This window comes from Mus musculus, chromosome 5 (assembly GCF_000001635.26).
Source record: "Mus musculus strain C57BL/6J chromosome 5, GRCm38.p6 C57BL/6J".
NCBI classification, from domain to species: domain Eukaryota; kingdom Metazoa; phylum Chordata; class Mammalia; order Rodentia; family Muridae; genus Mus; species Mus musculus.
The window spans coordinates 38,925,387-38,948,082 of record NC_000071.6 but is presented as its reverse complement, the minus strand read 5'-3'; positions in this window follow the sequence as shown (position 1 = coordinate 38,948,082).

Here is a 22,696-nt window from a genome sequence, read left to right as displayed (position 1 = left end):
TATGGGAGAAAAATGTATGTTTTCAATAAAAAATACACAAATAAACCCCATCTTCTCTAAGTTGCTTTTGTCAGGTGTTTCATTACAACAAGAAGAAAAGCAACCAACACCGAAGCTCTGGCATGTCTCACATACATGGATTTTAAGTATGCGCTCTCATGGTGTGGCTGGTTCCTGCTCTTGCTGCCATCCTTGGAAGAAAAACACAATTTAAGTCTCTTTGATAAATACACTTTGTGCTCTTGATTCCACTCACAGCTCTCCACTTGTGTTGCTGCCCCAGTGCCCTATAGTCCTGGGGACTGCGGAGCTAGCATAAGGTTTGGAACAAAAACCCTGGATTCTCCCTTTTAGTCATTCTCAGAACTGTCGCCCAGTCGTCGGGGCCCTTTGCTTATCACTGTTAAACTCATGATCAGCTTGTGCCTCTCTTCCAAAGAAATCATGTGGCTTTGTAACTGGGCTGTGTTGAATCCATAGATCAATTTCAAAAGTGTTTTTGTCCTGACAATGTTGAGTTTCCTTTTGCATGGACAGAGGAGTGCTTTCCCCTCATTCGGATTTCTCTCTGTCTTCTTATAATAATAATAATAATAATAATAATAATAATAATAATAAAATAGTATAATAATTGGTTACTAACCGGTTTCTGTGTAGTATTTTTGAACACATTTCATTTGGTTGATCCTCCTCCCCAAACCCCTTTAGACCTCCCTGCCCTGCCCTACTTCTCCCATCATGCTGTTTATCCCTCGTACTCCTTTGCCTTGTTCTAGTCTCTTGCCCTCCTTCATTCCTGATTTCTCTCAGCAGTGTTCCAGTTACCAGCCTGGCACTCTTACTAAATGTATTCTTAATATTTTTATTATTGTTACTGCTGTGGTGAATGGAGCTATCTTCTTAGTTTTCTTGGTGTTTCATTGCTAGTATATCGAAATAGAACCCATTTTTATATAATGGTCTTGTGTCAGTTTAAGCTTTCAGTAAGAACACAGCCATGTGTGTAGGACTATTAGCTGAATCCTAGAGCTCACTTGTAAAACAAGTGCATTTTCAGAATGCCTCGCTTTATCTTTTGTCTCCTAAAATTGTTAGTAAGGTTGGCATTTTAAGCTTATTTTAATCAGAAAAATCATCTTAATTTGATATTCTTATTTGAAGCCCATTGCAAAAGAGATGGGGATCTGAGTGACAGGCGGGGACAGACAGGTGAGAATAAATGCTCTGGCTGAGGACCTGGAAGCCAGAATATTCGCTCCTCTGAAAGGCCGTGCAGCGTTATGCTATCTTTTTTCCTTTCATCAGAGTCTGTGGAGGAATGGAGTGCTTTTATTAATTAGCAAGCTGGAACCACAAGTAAACAAACACTAAGTCTTTGGAACGGTTTTTCAGATTGTGCATGAAGAAATCAACAACTGTGGTTCAATCTCTGCTTCTTGTTTTACAGTTTGGATATTTTTCTCCCCAAACCACTTCTGCTCTTGTTCCCAGGGGACCTAATTCCATTTTCAATTTTAACACCATTCTCATTTTCAGAATCACTGGTACAGCACGCAGAAACAGAAATAGGGGCCACTGACTAATCCTGAAGCTATAATTGTCCAGGACACTCCCCTCCACAGATGACAGAGACACACATGCACTGCCTGCCTTTCAGCCCTCCTTGCTTTGGCCCAGCCGCTGGTTTGCATATCTGTCTCCCCACAGGCCATACTAAAAGGAACTTCTGATGCATCCCTTGAGCTCAGAGTGAGGTGGTTAGCTCAAACTAGATATTGAGAAAATGTTTCCCAAAGGAGTCTTCGAGAAACTTCCCTTTGAGTCTCTGCTCTGCCCTCTTGGTCCTCAGACAGCTTTACAAATAGAACTGCCTCGGTGTGCTTTTCCAAAGCATCTCTTGTGACATTTCTTGTGGGAAATAATTCTACCAGAAATCAACAGAGTATTTGAGCACCTGCTGAGTGGGAAGCTCTGGCAGATGTTGTGGGCCATGCAGAGAACAAAGCTTTGGATCTGCCCAGGGATGTAATTTCGGTGACAAACAGAAGAAGCACAGCCATTGACCAAGCCTTGCATATGCCAGGAATGGTGCTTGGATGAGAGTAACCCATTTCCATGAAATAAGTCCACTTGTCAGCACCTGTGTTGTCTTCTTCCACAAAAGTGAGCTAAGCAACTGGTTCAAGGGCATGTAACCAAGGTGATACTTATATCTGAGTTGTCTAATACCAGCATCTGTACGTGTGACCCAGCACAGTTTGCTGAATGCAGCCTTGGATTCCATCATGTTAAATCCAACAAATCTTGGATGAAAAGCAGTTAAAAGAAAATACAAATGTTTTTCCAATTATTGCTTAAACAATAAAGTACAATGGTTATTTCATAGCCTCCATATTAAATTATTAGATATGACTTAAAGTACATGTAAAGGTGTGTGGAAGTTGTACTAATTATTATGCTGTTTGACATAAGGGATGGAGTATCACACAGCTTGGTTTGGGGGGGGAACCTTGAAACCCTTTATGGATAGTGGAATATATGCCTAGCCTAGCCTGCACCCAAAAGGCTACAGAGTAATCCATAGATAGAAGTTGTCACTCTTCCAGCATCATAGGAGAACTTTAGGCTGGAATAGTCATTTATGGAAGCAAAGCAATAGTAGAGTTGAGTTAACTGCCAAGAGCTGAGCCTGAGCTAAAACCAACAATAAGCAGTTCTAAGCCTGAATGACACTTTAGAGACAGGGACTTCAGGCATCCTGATGGGGTGGTAGTGAGCAATAGCTGATGTGCTTTTCTGAACAGCCAAGATCAAATATGACAAGCAGCCTGCTCTTGTGAGCCTTTCATACTGAGTCAGATTTGCAATAAGATCTGTCTGATAAGAATTTTAAAACAACCTAATGAGATAGAAAGGGGTAAAATGGATGTTGCTATTTATTTAAGGCCTCCAGGAAATGGACTGGGAAAGTGGCATTTCACCAGATAACCCAAGAAAGGAACCATGGCAGTACTGAGAAATCTAGGCAGGAAGTTGGAGGAAGAGGCAACAGAAAACCCCCAAATCCATGAGATAAAGCGTTCCTGCTAGAAATATGGACAAAAAGGACATGTTTATGACAGAAGTAAAACAAGTGAAGGTATGAAGCCCTGGATGTGACCTAAACAGGGTCTATGAATTCATAGGAACCACAGCCTGGCATCCTACATTCCTCTGCTCAGGACTCCTGTACATTTTCCTGCATGGTATCTGATACACGGGCAATGCAGGGGTCCTCTGTCTTTTAAATAATCCTCCAGTCAAACGCTACTTGTAAAAGGGAGATGATGAGAGATGGCCTGATATGTATATGTGAGAAGAATTGTCTCTTGGACTTGGATGTTACAGAAGCTAAAGAAAAGGAATCAGCCATAGTTGCTAAACTGGCAAACCAAACCTCGGCACCTGTGGTAATAAAAGATTGGAGGAGAACACATCAAACATGGCATATGATATATGCATTCCCTATGCCAAATGTCTTTTTATTCTATGAATAGTGTGGAAGAGGTGATGTATACATTTTTAAAGTATTTTTGACTATACCAATTGCAGGGGGTCAGGAAAATAGCAAGCTATCTGGGACATGACCACCATTGCAGACATGAGCAGATGAAGAACTTTGCAGAAAATTTTATGTTGATGCAAGCAGACAGCCTTCAGAGTCCTGGAAGTATGTAGGCATACTGAGGAATGCTTTTCTTGAATTATCTCATTGTATCTCTGGAAGAATTTGAACATGAGGTGGATCTTCATTTCACAACTACAGCACGTGAGACCAGGAAAGGATGGAAAAGATGGACCATTTAATCATGGTTACAGTCAAGAATGACATCTGATCTTTGTCTAATTAATATTCTTATCTTTAACTTTATATATCAGCTCACACCTAATATTTGCATCTAAGTTGCTTAAATCAAAGATTATGAAAACTTCCTAGTAACTTTCTGAAATGGATGTACTAATATCCACATAATACCTGGAGTGAAGACTTCTATTTATATGCTGGGAGAGAAAGAGGATAGACAGCAAGTTAATTGAAATACAGGAAGATAATGTAGGTCTTGCATAATCGAGTCTGCTCTTGGTGATGTTGGATAATAGGTATAAATAATAATACATACAAGTTCAAATTCAGACATTTCAGGTACAGACAAATATTTTAAATATATGATTCCCTTTATATTATCCTTATCAACTTCTAAAGTCTCAAGCAAGCTTGGTAGATTCAGTATTCATCCTTCACTCTTCAGTTTTCTCAGGTCCTGAAACTGCTGGATTCAAGCCACACCAAGCTCACGTAGCCCTCTCCAACCTTACAGAATGCTTCACTGCCTATCTCTGAAGCCCATATCTAATCATCAATGCAGCTACTGGGAAAGGCAGCCTGGTTTTCTGTTTTAGTGCCCTGTGGAAAATCTCCCATTTACTTAAGAAAACAGAACTTCCTTTTGGGCAAGTAACTGTACCCAGCCTCAAGAGTTAGAGCAGCTTCACTACAAGGAAGCCTACTCTAGTCCCTAAAGATGTAAGACATACAAAACACATTGTTTACATCCACCACATAGCAGTGAAGTCTAACAAGAGTGCCAGGCATCTCTGTCACAGTGTCTTAGGGTATTATTGCTGTGATTAGATGCCATGATCATGACAATTCTCATAAAGGAAAAAATTCAATTGAGGCTGGCTTTCAGTTCAAGATTCAGTCCATTATCATCATGGCAGAAAGCATGATGGCATGCAGGCTGGTGTGGTACTGGAAAAGATGAGAGTGCTACATCTGGATATATAGGCAGCAGGAAGAGACAGTGGGCCCTTAGGCCTTGCTTGAGCTTCTGAAATCTCAAAACCTGCACCAAGTGACTCAGTTCCTTTTACAAGGTTACAGCCACTCCAACAAGGTCATACCTTCAATCTTGACACACCTTATGAGTCTGTGGAGGCTATTTTTATTTAAACCACCACATAAGGCAATGTTTTCTACTTATTGACATGATTTTTAGCATGAAAGACACAAAAGCCAGAAAACAGCATCTCCTTTTAAGCCTATTGTGACTTAAGGTTTTACCCACCAATATACATCATCTGTTTCCTTGCTTGTTATAGTTGATGGTGCTCTGGCCACCTATCTACATTTCAAACATCTATTACCAAAGGAAATTGACACATTTGATTTTCTCATACTATCCCCAAACAACTTACAAAGTTAAGATCATATTAAATTGAACAATAACAAAATTTTAGGTATCTACCTTTTCAATTAGAAACTAGAGAGACAAACCCTAACTGGGACTTAAGATGGACACCACTATGATTGTTTGAGAAATTAAATTAAACGATCATTTGAAAAATGGGAAAGGGTTAAAATAGGACATCTACGCTGGCCTTAAATTACTGCATAATTCTGCCTCTCAGCTCAGTCTCTAGTGTTTACTTCTGAATACATCTACTTCTGTCCTTCTTTATATTCACCCTATCAGCCATAGTTCTCCACCAAGTTACCATCTACATTAATCGATAACTATGTATAAAACTAACTGCCTGACTATCTCTATTCTTATTTTAAACTCTTGTATTAAACTTCCCATTGATTCTTCGAGAGTTTCACAACATATACCCCAGTCCCACTCATCTCCCTATCTCTTTATATTTGCCCTTTGCCCTTGCAACCTCCCACATAATAAAAAACACACATACAAACAACAACAAAAACAAAGCACAGAAAACATCTCATCACGGAAGACATAGTATGTCATAATGTTTCCCACACTGTCTCCCTCTGTCCACATGTTTTCACTTCCAAACATTCATTGCAATGAGTCATTGGTCTGGTTCAAGATCTCTAGCTCTGTGGCATTGTCAACATTGGATCCTCATCGGGACTCCTCCAGGTTATCCTGTTGTCGCCCTGTGTCATGGAGATCCTTCAACTTTGGAACAGCAGGACTGGCTCTTTCATGTGTCTCAACCATTCACAGATGATATTGATTTTGGAGCGGGCCATCTCAGAGCCTATACCTTGGTCTGATAACAAAACTTGTCATGTTCTCCCTTATCCATACCACCAGCATGAATTCTCCAGCACTGCCCTGGCTAGGCTACCCAATGCCACTACCCAATGCCACCATCATTAGAAAGCAGGGTCAGCCTACTTGTTCTCATGCCTTCTGGGCCAACTCCCCTGCACCCATACCTCCAGAGCCAGTTTCTGCTGTGTTGCCCAGGCAAGGTACAGGGCATGCACTCCAGAATGATATAGCCAGTGAGGGGGGCTAGCTTTCCACTCTCATGCACTCCAGACCAGTTGTCCCTCACTCTTGCACTTGGGTAGGTTCACCTGAGCCCCTTCCATAAGGGCCAGCTCTGCTGTGTTTTCCAGGCAAGGTACAAAGCCCAGAGTTCTGCAGCCAGAGAGGAGCCAGGCCTGCTCATCTGTTCTCATGACCCCAGAATCAGCTCTCCTAACTGCCACAGAAGGTGGGAGGAGGCAAGTACCACCTCCGCACCCATGCCACCACACAGTAGACAAGTGGCTAGTACAGCTCTCCTGTGCTTGCCCTCAGGCTGGCCCACTCATCACCCATGACCAGGGCCAGCCCTTCTGTGCTGCCTAGGTGAGGTGCAGAACTCACTCTCCAGAGCACAGCAGCCAACAAGGGGCAGGGTCTCATAACCCTAGGGCTAACTATCCTTTGCTCTTGCCCTTAGGGTTGGCTCACCTGAGACTGCACCACCAGGGTCAGCTCTACTGTACTGTACAGTTTTGAACAGCCCTCTAGACCTAGGTGGCAGGGTTGGCCACTCACTAAAGACTATTCCTCTCCACCCTCAAGTCTCCAGCTCCATCTTCTTTCATAGTGCTCAAGCTTGTTCACTTCTTTCTCTTCTATCTGACCACCACATACTCAAACATTGTGATACATCCCACTGCAGGCTGGCCACACAGCTCATAGGCATCCATCCACTCTGCATAGTTTGTTGACAAACAGGAATCTGTGGCCCACCTATGTGTGCATTAGGTCTGTGGGTGGCATGTAGGTCTGCAGGTCTCTGTCTGTCTTCCTCCATTTGCCCTGTGCTGCCTGGATTTGATTTAATTTGATTTAATTTTTATGAGTCCTAGGCAAAAACAAAAACAAAACAAAACAAAACAAAACAAAACAAAACAAAACAAAACAACAACTTTGGCCACCAAGCCAGGCATCAAGCTAGGATAAACAAAGGTCTGCCAACTGTTCTACCCCTCCATGACAGAAGGATACCACCACCAATGAGATGTCTCTATGCCATTGTCCGGGGCGGGATTGGGGGGTGGGTGGGTGTTAAACTTATTATTTTCCAATAGTAGGCTGGGCAAGTACGCATAGCATCAGTCTGTCTCTGGTTGAGTGACAATACCCAGTCAACAATGTAAAGACATGGCCCCAGGTAGAATCAAGGCACAAGAAGAAATACTGATAGTTTAATGTAAGACAACACAATGAGGCAGATGGAACAGGGATGGGGAATACCCAACAAGGAGTCAGTAGGTAGGATGAAGACCAGATTGTCATAGGATGAAGCAATACAGACAAAAAAGCGCTAAAGGGCAGGAAATGTGAGGAGAGTTGGAATTATATTGCTGCAGAAAGGTATGTGCAGACCCAGGGTTTAAACCTTTGTATGAGTTCCCTTTTGACGTCATTATTTTTAACAAATCATGAGTATAAAGTGGAATCTGCCCCATGTACGTGGAACACAACCTAAAATGTGCAGAGCTGCTGGCTTCAGATTTCCATGAACCAGCAAATACCGATGTCACACAAAACACTCGAAATATCAGCACAGACTATAGTGTATTGCCAGTTTATACCACAGTCATGAGCACTGGGATACCATGAGGCAAGATGTGGAAAACAAGTTCCTGTCAGGGGAAGGACTGGTAGGGGAAAAAAAAAAAAAACCAACGAGATTCTTTCAAGACAATGAGACAATGAAAGGAGACCAAGAGAAATACACTCATCACTTGGAGAGTGGCCTTTTCCATTTTATATGTAGCCATCCCAGGTGACAACAGCTAAGAATTTCATTCATTATCCAACTCGGATTAGAATCAAGCATCCACACTGACTGACGAGCTAATTCACTTTCATCTTTGGGTCGAGTCTTCTAAACTCATCCTATTGAAAGTTGCTTTAATTGGCATTCCGTTAGAAGGTTAATACCAACTTACCAAAAATAACCTGGGAGGAAAGCAGATAAGACATAAAGGGAAAATGGATTCTAATAATGCAGATTCTCTCCTTTTATTTGAGCCTCTTCTTGGGAGCTGTGTTAACACGGTGACTCGATACCTTCCCCTGCAGCACATCTATCTGGTGGTCTCCATTGTCCTAGCACCGGGGTTGAGATTTTCTTATCTGCCAACCAATACTATTGATGACACACCATAGATACCCCCTTGCTACTCACAAGCTTGCTTTGTTTCTGTTTACTCCGTTTGGAATAACTACATTTTCATGTTTACCCTTTGAGAACTGTTTACAGATCCTGTATCTGAGAGGCTTCATTATAGTCAGCTCTTATTTGTCTCACAAACAGATTCTTCCTGCCCATCTGGTAGGAGAAAACAAAAGAGTTTCAAAGCCGGCAATTAGTCCTCAGCCTATAGGAGTTTCTTGTCTACTTGGCAAAACCAGCAGTTACCAACACACAACACACACACACACACACAAACACACACTTCACAAAAACTGGGTTTGTGAACTGCTACAAAACTGTAAAGAAATAGAGAGGAAAACAAACACAGCCTAAGAGAAGGTCATTTTCAGAAATTTTCAATTTGTCATTCCCAAAATACGGACAGTCTTATGACATGAAAATGATTGGTTTTGTTTTTATTTTTCTTACACTTGAGATTCTCATACATGTATACAATGAAAAAAAAATGATCATTTATACCTCCTGTTTCCCCACCTTCAGCTTCCTGCACATCCCACCCAACAGGTCTTCCTCCCAACTTTATGACAGTATGAGCAAGAGTTTGGGCAAGATGAGTTCATTTGCATACTCCCTTCACATTATAATCATATAATTGCCTTTCTCCTGAAGCCACAAAGAGCCATTGAAAGTTTAAAATTAGAATTTATTTAATTGGTTTTCGGTTCTTTCTCCAACTGTTCATTTTGCTTGGCCCCACACTAGTCCATTTCCAGTGCTGTGCTTCCTTGAAGACCACATGCACACTCTTATCTCTCTCTCTCAATCTCTCTCTCTCTCTGAAGCAAGTGGGGATAGTGACATCACTATGGTGTGACTCCTAGGGAACCAGAGGTCAGCATACATCAAAATCACTGTCTCTGTCACCATGGCGACCACTCCATTTGTTGAACACTTATGGAAGATGTTAGGGGTATGGTATGGTATGGTATGTGTGTGATTCACCCAGCCCTATGCATGAAGCTTCACATCTACTATATGAAGTAGGGATTGTTCTGTTTCACAGATAAGCACTGACATCCTCAGAGAATCCTGACAGTTGGTCAAGGATATCCAGTTGGATAATACCTATTTCTACAAAAACCTAAACCATGGTCTAGAGACTTGGGAAAGACACTGGATTGAGCAGAACTATACTGACTCACAGATATCCTAATAGTATGACTTCTGTGAGGAGCTAATATGCTAGAGTCCTCCCTTCCTGGCTTATTTTCAAATATCTGCCTGTGAGACACGAGGAACAGCAGGGAGGACTGCATGTGTTGAGTCCACATAAGATGGTCAAAAAAGCTGAAGTCTGGTGCCAGCTGGGTGTAGAAGCAGCAGCTACACTCTCGCAGACAGAAACAAACAGTAAGACACATGTGGGCTGATTTCTCAGAGTTCTGTGTTTGGGCTGTTTGTTGGAGGGTGAAATTTGTATTCAGAGTTTTCATTCCACTTAATCCTCTCTGTCAATGCCCTGACAGATATGCACAGTGTGTCTCCTAAGTGATTCTAAATCCTCTCAGGTTGATGAGACCAACCAACATACCTCCTTTACCTTGATCTTTTAAATACCCAGTCACCAATTTCTCCAAACTCCTCTCTTAACACAGCCTGCTGTACTTGATAAGAAGGCCAACCAAGCTGCTGGGGTTCTCAAGGACATACCAGGATGTTCAACCATTGCTTGCTGACATTTCTTGAGCTATTCTTGTATTTCAAATAGTTTCTGACCTACAATTCATATGTAATCTGTTTGTTTGGTATATACAAGTTGATGACTTTATATACCATCACTATACTCTCTAGGTAATGAACAGCCTTCACCTCTAAACATTGTGCATTTTACTTTTGTTGAAGTTTTTTAATGAGACTACAAAACATCAAAGATGCCCTCAACCCTTTGAGTTCTTAACACTGGGCTGTTTTCTGCAGGTAACAGCCTGCAGATGGAACTCTAGGCTATACTGACTTTGTATAACCAAAACTTCATATAACTTTTTCTACTTGGCAAAGGCATTCATTCATCAATCTTGAGAGTAATCTTACTAGAAAGGTAAACTTTTATCTTCTCCTTAAGGGATGATGTGTGTCCCTTACCTTCTGATAGTCTGCATTACCTCTGCTCTTTCAGGAACTTCGACCATGTCATTAGCTCATCCCCAGGGTTCTATCCAATGAGAGCATGGGTAGAAATGTGGTCTGAAATCACTGTCTAGTTAGATAGCTTATTCCAGCACTGTGAATTGATGGACCTGGGGGCTCTCATCGTTGTCAGAAGTCTCCAATAGATCATGGTGCTCATTCCTACTGAGCCAGCTCATTCTCAGATCCCTTTGTAAAGTGACGCTCCAGGCAACCCTCACCAATCAATACAGAATGGAATGTGAAGTTCTTTTCATCAAAAGACTCCATGAGAACAGTGAGAATACAAGCCGTATCCTGGGAGAAGATTGTTCACAATGTGTTCAACAAAAGATCAGCACCTAGACTGTACACAGAAAGCGTAGGGGGAAAAAAGAACATTAATGGTATAGTTACTATCTTTCTTCTAGAAAGATCCTAAGAGGAGGTAGCCTTATATTTCTGAGCTCAGGGATATAAAAACTAGGTACCATTAGAATGCACACCTGTTTGATGTAAACACAGCTGTGGGTGTGGCTGATGGCCCAACCTAGATTCTGTCCTCTTGCTTTGTCCTTGAGCCACTACAGCATAAACTTCACATGGTAACTTCATGCCCTGAGTGGCGAGCCAGAGGTTCCACCTGTCATGTCTTCTTCTTGACCTCTATGCTCATGAAATAGTCAAGATTCTGAAGAGTCCAGGCTCCACACAAGGGAGCCTCCAAGGGATGATCCTTTGAACAAAAGCACGATTCAGAAACCAGTCTTTGTGACAGGAGAATCTGCTGGTTCTTTCTCACATCAGCTGAGAACCTAGAAGACTTCTGGTGAAGGCAGAAGCAGTTGAGGCCATTAGCTGATTCCTTACTAAACAGCAGTGCCTTTGATGGTAAGTCAATTAAACTTCTTGTTCTAACCTCAATACATAGAAAATTATTAGACTGTCAATAGACCAGACCCATTTGAAGGGGCCTGGATTCTTGAAGAAGAGGGAAAGTTTGGATTGGGTGTTATCAAAATTCTCTGTCTTGAACATACAACCATACCAATGTTGCTGCCATGTTCAGGCAGTGATGGTGGTCCTACCATCGGGATGATGAAGGATGAAGATGTACATTTGATCAAAGTTTTTTTTCTATTTTTTTTATGGGATGGGCTTTTGTGAAAGGGACCCACAGTGTGGGTCCTAGAGGACACCCAGCCCCTGGGCTAACCAGTTGGCTCTCTCCCATTGGTTCCAGAGCCTGCACATTCCCCCTTGGTGACTGTCATCTCCCAGTAGCCTACAACATAAACAATTTCCTGTCTCATCCCAGTCCCATTCTACAGAAGATAACTGATTGTTCCTGCCCACGCCACACCAATGGACCACAAGAGACATTTCAAGAATAGAAGGTGCTGGGGTGGGCAGGGCATTGTGGTTTATACAAACAGATGAGCTAAAAAGAGTTAGCCAAGTGCCTGATATGTCTGACCCTGGCTGACCGGAAGAGATGGCTCTGTCAGCAGTACCTACCTCAGTGATGGGGCCTGGGGGACTAGAAAGTCTCTCTGTTAGAAATAGTGTATGTGGTATGGTAGCTAACAGCAAGGCTGTAAGATTGAGGGATGTCTCAACTCCTTTGGGGAGACTTTATGAACGGAATGACTAGTGAGATCTAGAAAGTTCTGGGAAAAAGGAAGGGATGAAAAGGGCGAGGTAAAGACAAGGCGCTGAGCCTACTTTCTGTTCAGCCCCTGCTCTGCCTCCCTTATCCCCTGAGTTCCTCTGGCCTGGGTGAAGCACTTAACAAAGGTCTCCTTGTGTAGGTGTGTTTATTTTGGCAATAAACTTCCTCAGCAACAGCTCCCTAGGGTGGGGTGTCCCAGCACACTCTGAGGAGCTGACCCAAAGACTGTTGGACCACAGCAGAGTAGCCACCTTGCTCTTTCCCTGGTCCCAACATGAGCTCTAAAGATTTGGATGATTGAGGGTTTTTTTGTTTTGTTTTGGTTTGGTTTGGTTTTCTTTCCAGTTCTCAGGTCCTGTGGCTTAAGCAAAAAGGAGATTTAACATTACAGGGTGAGAACTCTTCCCTGGTCCTTAAACTAAAGCACTCGAGATGGGGGCATCCTGTAAGAAAAGGTCTACAAGCCCCGAGGAGCTCTGGGTGTGTTTCTTGAGTTAGGACCTTGCTGTATACCCCAGGCTAACCTTTGAACCTGCAATCCTGTCTCACTCAGCAAAGGTTCCAGGGATTTGCTCTCAGACCTGACTTCAGAGAAGTCTCTCTTTGAAACGTTCCCAAACTCATCAAGGTGGCACCAGAATTTAAATCTTGGCCCCAAACTGAACCACTGAGAATGTTGGAGACTTTGGGTCCGTGACCAAAGGTCTGCCCCAGCTCTGAGAGCCCCCCCTCGGCTACTCTGTTGTCCAGGGATCATCTTTCGCCTTCCTTTCTCCCTTGCCGTTAGAAGCCTTGTTTGATGATGGCATTACTGACACAGCCCGGTACTGTCACACGTAGGGGCTCCTTCCTGAAGTTTGAAGGGCCCAAAGGTCCACTTCACTCGTGGGAACCATCTACCTGCATTTGTGTGAGGCAAGAGTATAAGACCGTGGTTTCTGCAGCCTTGTTTATTCCTAAGTAAAACCTACTTTTCCAACAAAATCCAAGGCTCCAGGATTCACTCCTGGAGCTCATCTATCTTAAATACTATCAGGGAAGGAGTCGGGGAAACCCACATCCACTCCTCCAGTTTGGACCCTTGGGCCGGCCAGGGAGGCCTCTCTTTGGAGTTATGTAATTCAACACCCACACAAGTGGTGGTCAAGGTCAGGAGTATTTCTGGGCTAGCCTTCAGTAGCACCCCGGGGAGTGCGAGTGTCCCTTGCCCCTCCACTCCTGGGAGCAAAGTTCCAGGAAGTTTACTCCTTTTGATCAAAGATTTAAAGTTGCAAATGTCACAGAGTTCTTAAGGTTTCATGTCAGGAAAGTCAAGTAGAGGATTTGCAAATCTGGGAACGGGAGACCAGTTCCCTGATCTCTGTGGCTTCTGTTTAACTTAACCAAGTGAAGGACAGGTTTTCATGTGGCTGCTTGTAGCAAGAAATGAGATAATGACTGCAAACTCCACCTGAGTGCATGCACATAAGAAACGCATCTTCTGTCTTTGTAAGCATACAGGAATAATAGAGAACAAGGCATACCATCTAAAGAGATAGTGAGCCACCAGATAACTTTGAAAATACACTTAAACATTGTATTTTCAAACATTGTAAACATTAGCGATATGCTTCCAGACCCAACACCTTAGGAGAAAGACATATATACATGGTGAACATGGAGAAATATCCATTATCTGTTAAGAGCAATGTCTCTGCATAGCCTCTCTAGATATCTAGCATTATCTCAGTAGTTATAAGCAATAGAAGCATCCTCCAGTGGCATAGTGTGCACAGGGTGAATAGCTCCTGTCAACTATGGCCAGCAAGAGAAAGTAGGCATCGTGGTTGGCAAGGTAAGTGAACAATCTCCTGAGCTTTGATAAGTACATATGTTTGTGTTGGGCCATGGAGCCAACATAAGCAATATTCATAGAAACTGGTGTGCTGCCATTAGTTGCTTGAACCAGACACTGTGAAACATTCACTTACTTAACTTGGTGGGGGGGAAGAAGATTCTAATCCTCATTTCATCAGGGGACATCAGGGAACAAGGAGAGGTCCAGAAAGCATCGCTACCTCACCAAGCACAGTACAGTTAGCACAGCATGAAACAAGAATTTGACTGTTTCTTAGGATGCTTTTTATAAAGCCAATTCAAACCAGGATGACAGGGACAGGGTCTGAATGGAAAAGAAGGAAGAGAAAGTGGGCCTCTGTCAGAGATGTACATGGTGGTGACATCTGAAGGGCTTGCTGGCCATGAGGTGAACTGTGGCACTTGGCCCCGAGGGCACACAGTGCTGTCTGGGAGAAGTCCTCTTGGCACAGGGAAGATAAGAACAGATGTTAGCAGATGTTCCTCAAGAGCAATGCTGCAAGATTTATTATTCCATCCTTTCCCACCAAAAGGGAGTGGTATGAATACTAGTCATTTTCCTTCCCAGAATAATATAAGCCAAAAAAAAATATTAGTAGATATCATTGTCTGACACTTGGAAGAAGTGATGTTGCAAAAATAGGCAGTTGTGTGGTCAGGAAGTTGTGTCTAAAACCTAGGAGAATGAGTTTAAGGACGTCATTGCCATAATCATAGCCATAATGAAGTAGAGATGGCTGGTAGGTTATTTCTCTCTTAGCTGTAGGTATATGCTGTTCTTCCTAATTCTGGGTGGTGATCTCTGAAATCTCCTGGAGGAGGGCTTTCCCAGAGTACAATGCTGTAGAATTTATTGTTCCATCCTCTTCCACCGAAAAGGAGTGGCATAAGTAATTATCATTTTCCTTCCCAAGAATGATACTGTCAAAAATATATATTAGCAGATATAATTGTCTGACACTTAGGGGAAGTGGTGTTACAAAAATAGGAACCCAAGAAAAAGGGAGGGAGAGGAAAAACACCTGCTTCCCTTTGCTTCCTGAGGCTCTTATTTTGAAGATAAGACTGCTTTGGTCCTCGGATGCCTGGTCTATTTACAGATGTATTTATAAATGTGCAAGACGCCACTTCTAGGTTCTGAGTTGTTAATTCATCACTTCTCACCTCTTCATCTGCCTCCTAAAACAAGTCCCCTTTTGCTTGTTAGTGGAATCCAGAGTGGGACAAAATGTTGGGGCACTTGTCCCATTCAGATCGCAACCTTCGTCATAGTATTTCAGATAAAAACCACTCAGAGACTATGGGGGAAATCCTCCTCCCTCGCCACAGTAAGTCACTCCATTAATCTTCTACCCACAAGCCGAGCCTTTCCTCACCACAGGCCTTTGTGCATGCTCTGTGTAGCACACAGGCTGCACCATATCCATTCTGCTTTCATTGCTATGCTGGAGACAGCCTGATGGGCTCTTAAGGACTGACCATTACATTATTTAGGAATTTTATACTGGTTGTTAAATGGTGCTGTTTTTAAAAGTAAAACACATAAACTCGTAGACAACTTACACTACAAACAAAGGTGATGAATAGTCAAAACTCACTGTTTATGATAATTTTCACTAAGTTGTGTCACTCTCTGTGTCCCCTGGGTCATTTCTCTAAGGTAGAATTGCAGAATACTACTGAGGCAGTATGTGGGTTCTATATTTAATGAAAGAATTCTTACATTCTTCACTGCAAGCTCTTCAATAAACAGCGTTTCAATAAACAGTGGTACAGTTAATATCAAACTCACATTATCAGAGAACTGTAACTTGTGTGGGGAACCCTGATCCCTTTAAGGGAGGAAGAGATGTTCCTAGCAGATAAATTAGAGTTCCTTCGAGGCAGAAGATGATTTCATTTGCAGGTACTGATAAGCATTTTAAAATTTTTATTGTTGTATATCATTGCCCATATAGACTCCATAATGACAATTCTTTTAACTCTTTGATCATGATCCTTGGTGTTCTCCAGCGCAGCAGGGTGGACATCATTCACCGTAATCTTTGGGATGGTTTATAAGAGTTAGGAAGACCAAAAAGACTTCATGTAGAGTCTATATGTGCATAATGAGAGGATATATCAAGTTCCCTGGTTGTACCAGAGTATACCACAGACATGCACTGAAATGTCACACTGAACTTGATACATATATACCATGCTTCAGGTTAATCAAAAACACTTTTATATGCTTTAGATAACAATACCTCCACTTAATCATTATGTATTGCATTCATGTAATGAGTTATCACCACCTTCCACAAATATGTACAATCTAAATAATAATTAAAGAATTATAAATAGCTATAAAATTGAATAATCAGCCACTTTAAAGGCATTGCACACAACTAGCAAGAGCTGATAAAGTCTGAAGTATAAGCATAAATATTTTGCAACCTAGTTTTAATAAGGGTTCAACCTCTTCTCTATCCCACCACCCAGAAGAAGTAGTAGAAGAGAAAAGTTATTAGGATATGAGAGAAGTGGACCTATTCAGCAATAGTTTTGGGGGTGACAAACTCGATCATCTTTGGCAGCAGTTTGGTCTTACAGCAAACACCAAATACAATCCAGCAGCTACAGACAAGTCCTCTAGGCAGGCAGAAAACAGACATGAGCCAGCAGCTACAGTCCAGTCCTTTCTGTAAGCATATATCAGGCAGGAACCAGCAACTGTATTTCAATCCTGAAGAAACTGCCAGGCTTGTCAACCAGCCTGAGGCAAGGCCACAGCAGCAGCAAGCTGCCACCGGAACCTCAAGAGTAGTTAGTTCTTCTTTTTAAAAAAATAACAACTTAAGCATTTTCATTAAGCTTCTTCGTATCACAATAGAATGATGAGAAAACAAGAACGAAAACCGTGAGTCTTCTAGACTCTCTGACAAAGAGCAGAGACTTCAAGGCAATCAGAGAGGCAGGAGGCTCTACAAAAACTGTTCCAATGTCAAATTTCTCCTGGGCTGGCTGGGCCAGGATGGGTGGGGAGGTGAAATGGTGAGAAGGTGGTGACTGTCTTAAGTGGTCCTTGGCAATTCAGACTTAGGACTAAGACACATGGTCTGCATGAACCACGCTGTGAGATCTCTGGGTACCTCTCTTGCATCTGGCTATAGGGCCCTCTGCCTACTCCAAATACACAGAAGCTCTACCAGTGTCAAGTGGACTCAGGAGCAGTTCTTGGGTGAGTTTCTCTCAATGGCAGTGCTATCATAAGTTGAGCTCAGCAGCACTGTGTAAGTCAAACCAATACATGCGTGTCATTAACAAAGAATAACGAGGTAGAACAAACCAAGCTGAGGCTCAGTGTTCGTCTCTCACTGTTGGTGGCGTCATATTTATATTCCTTCATCAAGAGTCCTTTCATGTGTCTGCTATATCCAAACATCTTTTCACCTGTATCTGCTTCAGAAAAACAATCATGTGTTTGTTTCAGCATGATATCCTGTGTGCCCCAGCAAAACATCATTTGACATAACTTACTTTTCAAAGAACTAGAAGTTTCTGGTTCGCTGAAGTGAGTAAAAAGCCTGGCAAGGGTAGGGGGTGTATTTTGAAACACTTTGGCAAGAAGAATTGCTTGAAAAATGATCTTAAAGGTGGGGAAAATGAAGAAGTCCTCCAGTGATTTCTGGGGAAGGGGCCTAAATGGTAGTAAAGATCTTTAGTGAAGCAGGGATGTGTGCAGGGTACCCCAGGGCAGACGTCTGTGCACTGGAAGATTCAGTAAAGCTGGACAGTCAGAGATGGGGAGAGAACAGAGCCTTCACACCGCAGATGACCTCCTGTGACAGGAAAAAGCCACTATTCCCACCTGGTGCTTTCTACCCTTCCCCTTAAGCTGTGCTACCTAACTTCTTGTTGGTCTGTTTGAACAAACCTATGGGTTTGAGTCATATCAACATCTGTCTATATTTCCAGGTTCTGTCTTTTGAAAATAACAAATGCTTGTTAAATATATCAGTTTCAGACCGCAGATGCTTATGGAAGTGTTCCGCCACACATTTTTCATTTCTTTCTGGTTGAACTCTTCCCTGATTGTAAGAACTAGACACTAAACATTGAATGCAATATGATCAGGTAAATGTCGTGAAAAAACAAGTAACATGGACAGGTAATTATAAATAAACTAACATTTCTCCTGAAAAATAGCATTGTACTTACAGTTCAAAGGCTTAATCGGCATCACAAACAAATCAGGACACCAGGTGAACACAAGCACACGTGACCCCAGAGTCATTACAGTGTAAGGAACTTTTGTCAAATGGGACACAAAGAGACACATTCAGAAGAAGGGGCAGTTGTGATCATTTATCATTGATCCAAACATCTGAGCAATAAACATAAAGTATGAAGAGCAATCACATATTCCTGGGAAACCAACAGAAATTACAATGTATGATATGCATGTGGGCTACAGTTTGTGGGAGGAAACATATTTCTCAGAATAATTAACTGCTGGATAATATAACAAAATCTGCATGTGTAGAATGGAACAGGGAGAGAAAGGCATCACATATGCATGTGCATAGCACTGAGTAAGAGGAAAAGTGTGGACCAGTAATTACCCTGGAGACCATGGATATAAAACCCACCACTACCTGTCCATGGACTCACGTAAAACCTGAGTATTGTTTAAGACCTGGATTAGGTTACTTCTCAGCACTGAGGCCAACATACTTTAGTATAAAATATCACTAGGTTGATGCTTGTTTTCTCTAATTGAGCAGAACAGCTCATTAAGGAGCCATGGCATGCATGCATCTTCTAACCACAACTAAGTTTAAGAGAGACTGAGTGTTGTGAAGGCAATGCACTGGGGTTCCTCCATGTCGCTTCCATGGACATTTAGACTCTGTCAATTCTAGGCTGTGCATTGCTACCCTGTGATTTATCAGTAGGACCCCTGGATTTCGTCACTAGGTTCCAGAGAGATTCACAGGGAAGCAAAAATTTTCATAGCTGTATATTAACATCTGCCCATATGAATGTCTTGTCTAATAGCCTTGAAACTTGACCATCCATCAAAATCTCTTTAGAGAGCTTATTTTCAAAGTACATGCCTGGGCCCTGGGCCCAGGTCTTCTGATTCACTACAATTGGAACAGGAACCATGACTTTGATTAAGCTATCAGGGGTGATATTAGTGACAGTGGCTTTTCTGTCACACATTGAGAACCACCAATCGAGTTCATCTCTGCTGCCTGCTACAGTCTTATTCACACCGTGCACTCTTCATATTTTCATTTCTGTAGTGAAGGAAACTTGGCTATCTCTGCTTCTCTGTTTCTAGTCAGCATGCCTGTACCTGTCCCAAAACACATTAGACGGAGGCTTTCCTAGTTCTATACCCTAAGTGGCATTTCAGGCCCATGCCTGTGGGTTAAATGGTGGCCCAAGTCTGCCCCAGGGCTCAGGCCACTGAGGAGGCAGGACGAGGGAGTTTTGACTGCACTTTCCCCACGACTGCACCGGATGGGTGACAGGCTATGGGAAGCTGTTAGACTCCACTCCAGGGATGGAGGAGCACAGTCTGGAGGTCCCCAGGGACTTCCGGAGTTGACTCAGGGGTCCCTGGACCTGCACAGAGGTCGGGGACATCAGGTTCTAGGACTCTTGAGCACCCCTGATGCTGCTGGAGCATCTAAATGGGAGCCCATGAGCTGGATCTAGCCCAGAGGCCATGGGGAAAAGAAGGGAGCGGGCTCCAGCTGGGTCTGACAGGAAGGAGAGCTGCTTGGTGGAGACCATGGCTGGGGGCGCTGAGAGGTCTTCTGCGAGAGATTAGCTACCGGCTTTTTAGACGAAGGCCTATTCCATTGCTCCCCACAGCAGATCCCGATGAAAAGAGACAGTCCATGGTTTTAAGGCATTTATTGTCATGACAAAGAGTGGCGATGAGAAAACCCTACCTCACTTTCTCAGGACGGGCCTAAGGTTACATACATTTTGGGGGAGGAATGTCTGTGAAAGGGAGTTTATTGGCTAAGCCCTTCAGACCTTTAGGTACCTCATTAAAATTGAGATCTGTCTTGAGGCTACATGACCTGGGGTCATGTCCCCTACCTGTGGAGGGGCTTGGGGCGTTGCCCTTACGTGACTGATGGCCACAGACCTATGGGGTGGAGAGCTGTGGTCTCGTGTTAGGAGCCTGGTGCCTATGAGTGTGGTAAAACGTCTATCTTTCCTTGCAGGATTATTTCCTTGTGGGCTCACGAGGGTTTTAAACCTAGCTCAACCAGAAACCAGGCTGCCTGTCACGGTCCCACACATGCCAACCATGCATACTTTATTTGAGTAAGTTCTGTCTGATCACTAACAACCTAACTATGTTCTAACTATAAACTTACCTAGCTGTGTTCATACCAGCTGTTCACAAATAGCTTTATCCCTCTTAAGAGAGAGAGAGAGGGAGAGAGAGAGAGAGAGAGAGAGAGAGAGAGAGAGAGAGAGAGAGAGAGAGAGAGGAGGACAAAAAAGATAGATAGAAGCTGTAAATCCGAGAATTAGTACAGTTGACACTTCCCCCACCCCTTGCCACCAACACTTTGAACAGATGAAGAGTCTAGTTGCAAGTCCCACCTTGCTGGTTATTTATGAAATGATCTTTCAGTGGCTTTGAGTCTGACCACAGAATTTTCCAGTCTTCAAACAGACTTAGCAATCACTCCACCTGCAAAGCATTCGCTTACCCCACCATGGTTTCAAGTTCCTAAGCTGAAAAGACAATTGTATTAGCAAGAATTTGGCCAGTGCAAACTGAGTAAAGGCGCTGTCTCTCTAGGCATTATCTACATGGTTAGTTGGACTAAGTCTAGTGCTGTTGTGCTGTGATCTGAAATTCTATTGTGCCTCTTTCTTCTGTATTCCTGCTGTGAGCGCCTGAGAATTTTGCCATAGATTATACAGAGAATGGTGTCCAGAACAATCCTATAGATGAAGAAATTATAGACTTTATCTCGGGCTCCAGAGGTTCCTACTGCTTGATGGTCTGCCAGCCATTATGTGACCTTCCATATTCTATGCCTTATCCTTTACTGTAGCAGCTGAGTTTCCAGTCTAACTTCTGTATCATTTATTTTCACTTTGTTGATGTTGCTATGGCCAAGTGTCTGACAAAAACATCTTAGAGAAGGAAGGAGTTATTTTGGTTCACTAGTTGAGGGTATAGACCCACATAATGGGGAATGTGTGACAACATGAGAAGCCTACGTTGTGAGGGCAAAGCATGGGTGGGCTGGTCTTGTGTCTACAGTCAAGGAAAAAAAGGATGAACGCTGATGCTCAGCTTGAATTCCTCTCCCTCCCCCCTTTTTTTCTTTTTTACTTAATCTAGCACCCCAGCGCACGAAACAGTGACACCTACATTCAGTGTGGCTTTTCCCTCTGCAGTAAAATTTCTATGGAAAGGTCCACATAGACATACTCAGATGTGCATCTTACAGGTGATTCTAAATCTAATCAAGTTGACACTGAAAATGAACTATTTCGACCTGTGCCCCATGTTTGGTAAGGCCAAGCATGCATTGTCATACCCTCCCCCATGGAAATCAGGGCTCATCATGAGGGATTCTAAGTCACATTGTTAAAAAGGTGAAGTTACAATTCTGTGCGAATATACTCAGTCCACCCTATGCTGAATATCTCTTGAGTTTCAGCTTTTGCTTTTACTTTGTTAGAAGATTGGAACAGATTATATTTAACCTGTAGAAATTATTTTTCTAATCAAACACTTGGTTGTATCATGTTAGGGATCAATTGTGTCCCCCAGAAATTCTCAAGTTGCAGCTTGAACCTACAGCACTTCAAATGTGACCTTACTTGTAAATAAAGTCATTGTAGGCATAATTAAGATTAAGTCATAAGAAAGTAGTGTGGGCATCTAATCCCACTGGTATTATTTGTTTGCTTGTTTGTTTGTTTGTGGAGAGTTGTTTTTGGTTTTGGTTTGGTTAGGTTTGATTTGGTTTTTAGAGACAAGGTTTCTCTGTGTAGCCCTGGCTGTCTTAGAACTTGCTCTGTAGACCAGAGTGGCCTTCAACTCACAGAGATCCACCTGCTTCTGCATCCCAAGTTCTGGGATTAAAGATATATACCAGTACAGCCAGCTAATCCTACTGGTATTCTTATAAATGTGAACTGAGCACACAAAGGGGAAAAGAACCAGACGATGAAAGAAGAGATCTGGAGATATGTAGTGGAATCTAACCAATGACAAAGGTGTCAACAGATCTAAAGAAACAAGAAGCTGGAACAGGTTCTGCATCAAGACATTTTATAGAAACCGACTGTGCTCTTACCTCCGTGTGGACTTCTGGTCTCCCGAATTATGACCTGATAAATGGGTGTTGTTCAAACAATTTAATGATGCCTCGGCTTTACAGTCCTAGGTTTGTTGTGCTTCCTCACTTCAGACCTAGGAAACCAAAGCACACTAATATGCCCAAATGACTCCACGTGTAAGCCTCTTCTTTGTAATCTTAGTTCCCTGGGCTGCATCTATTCTTG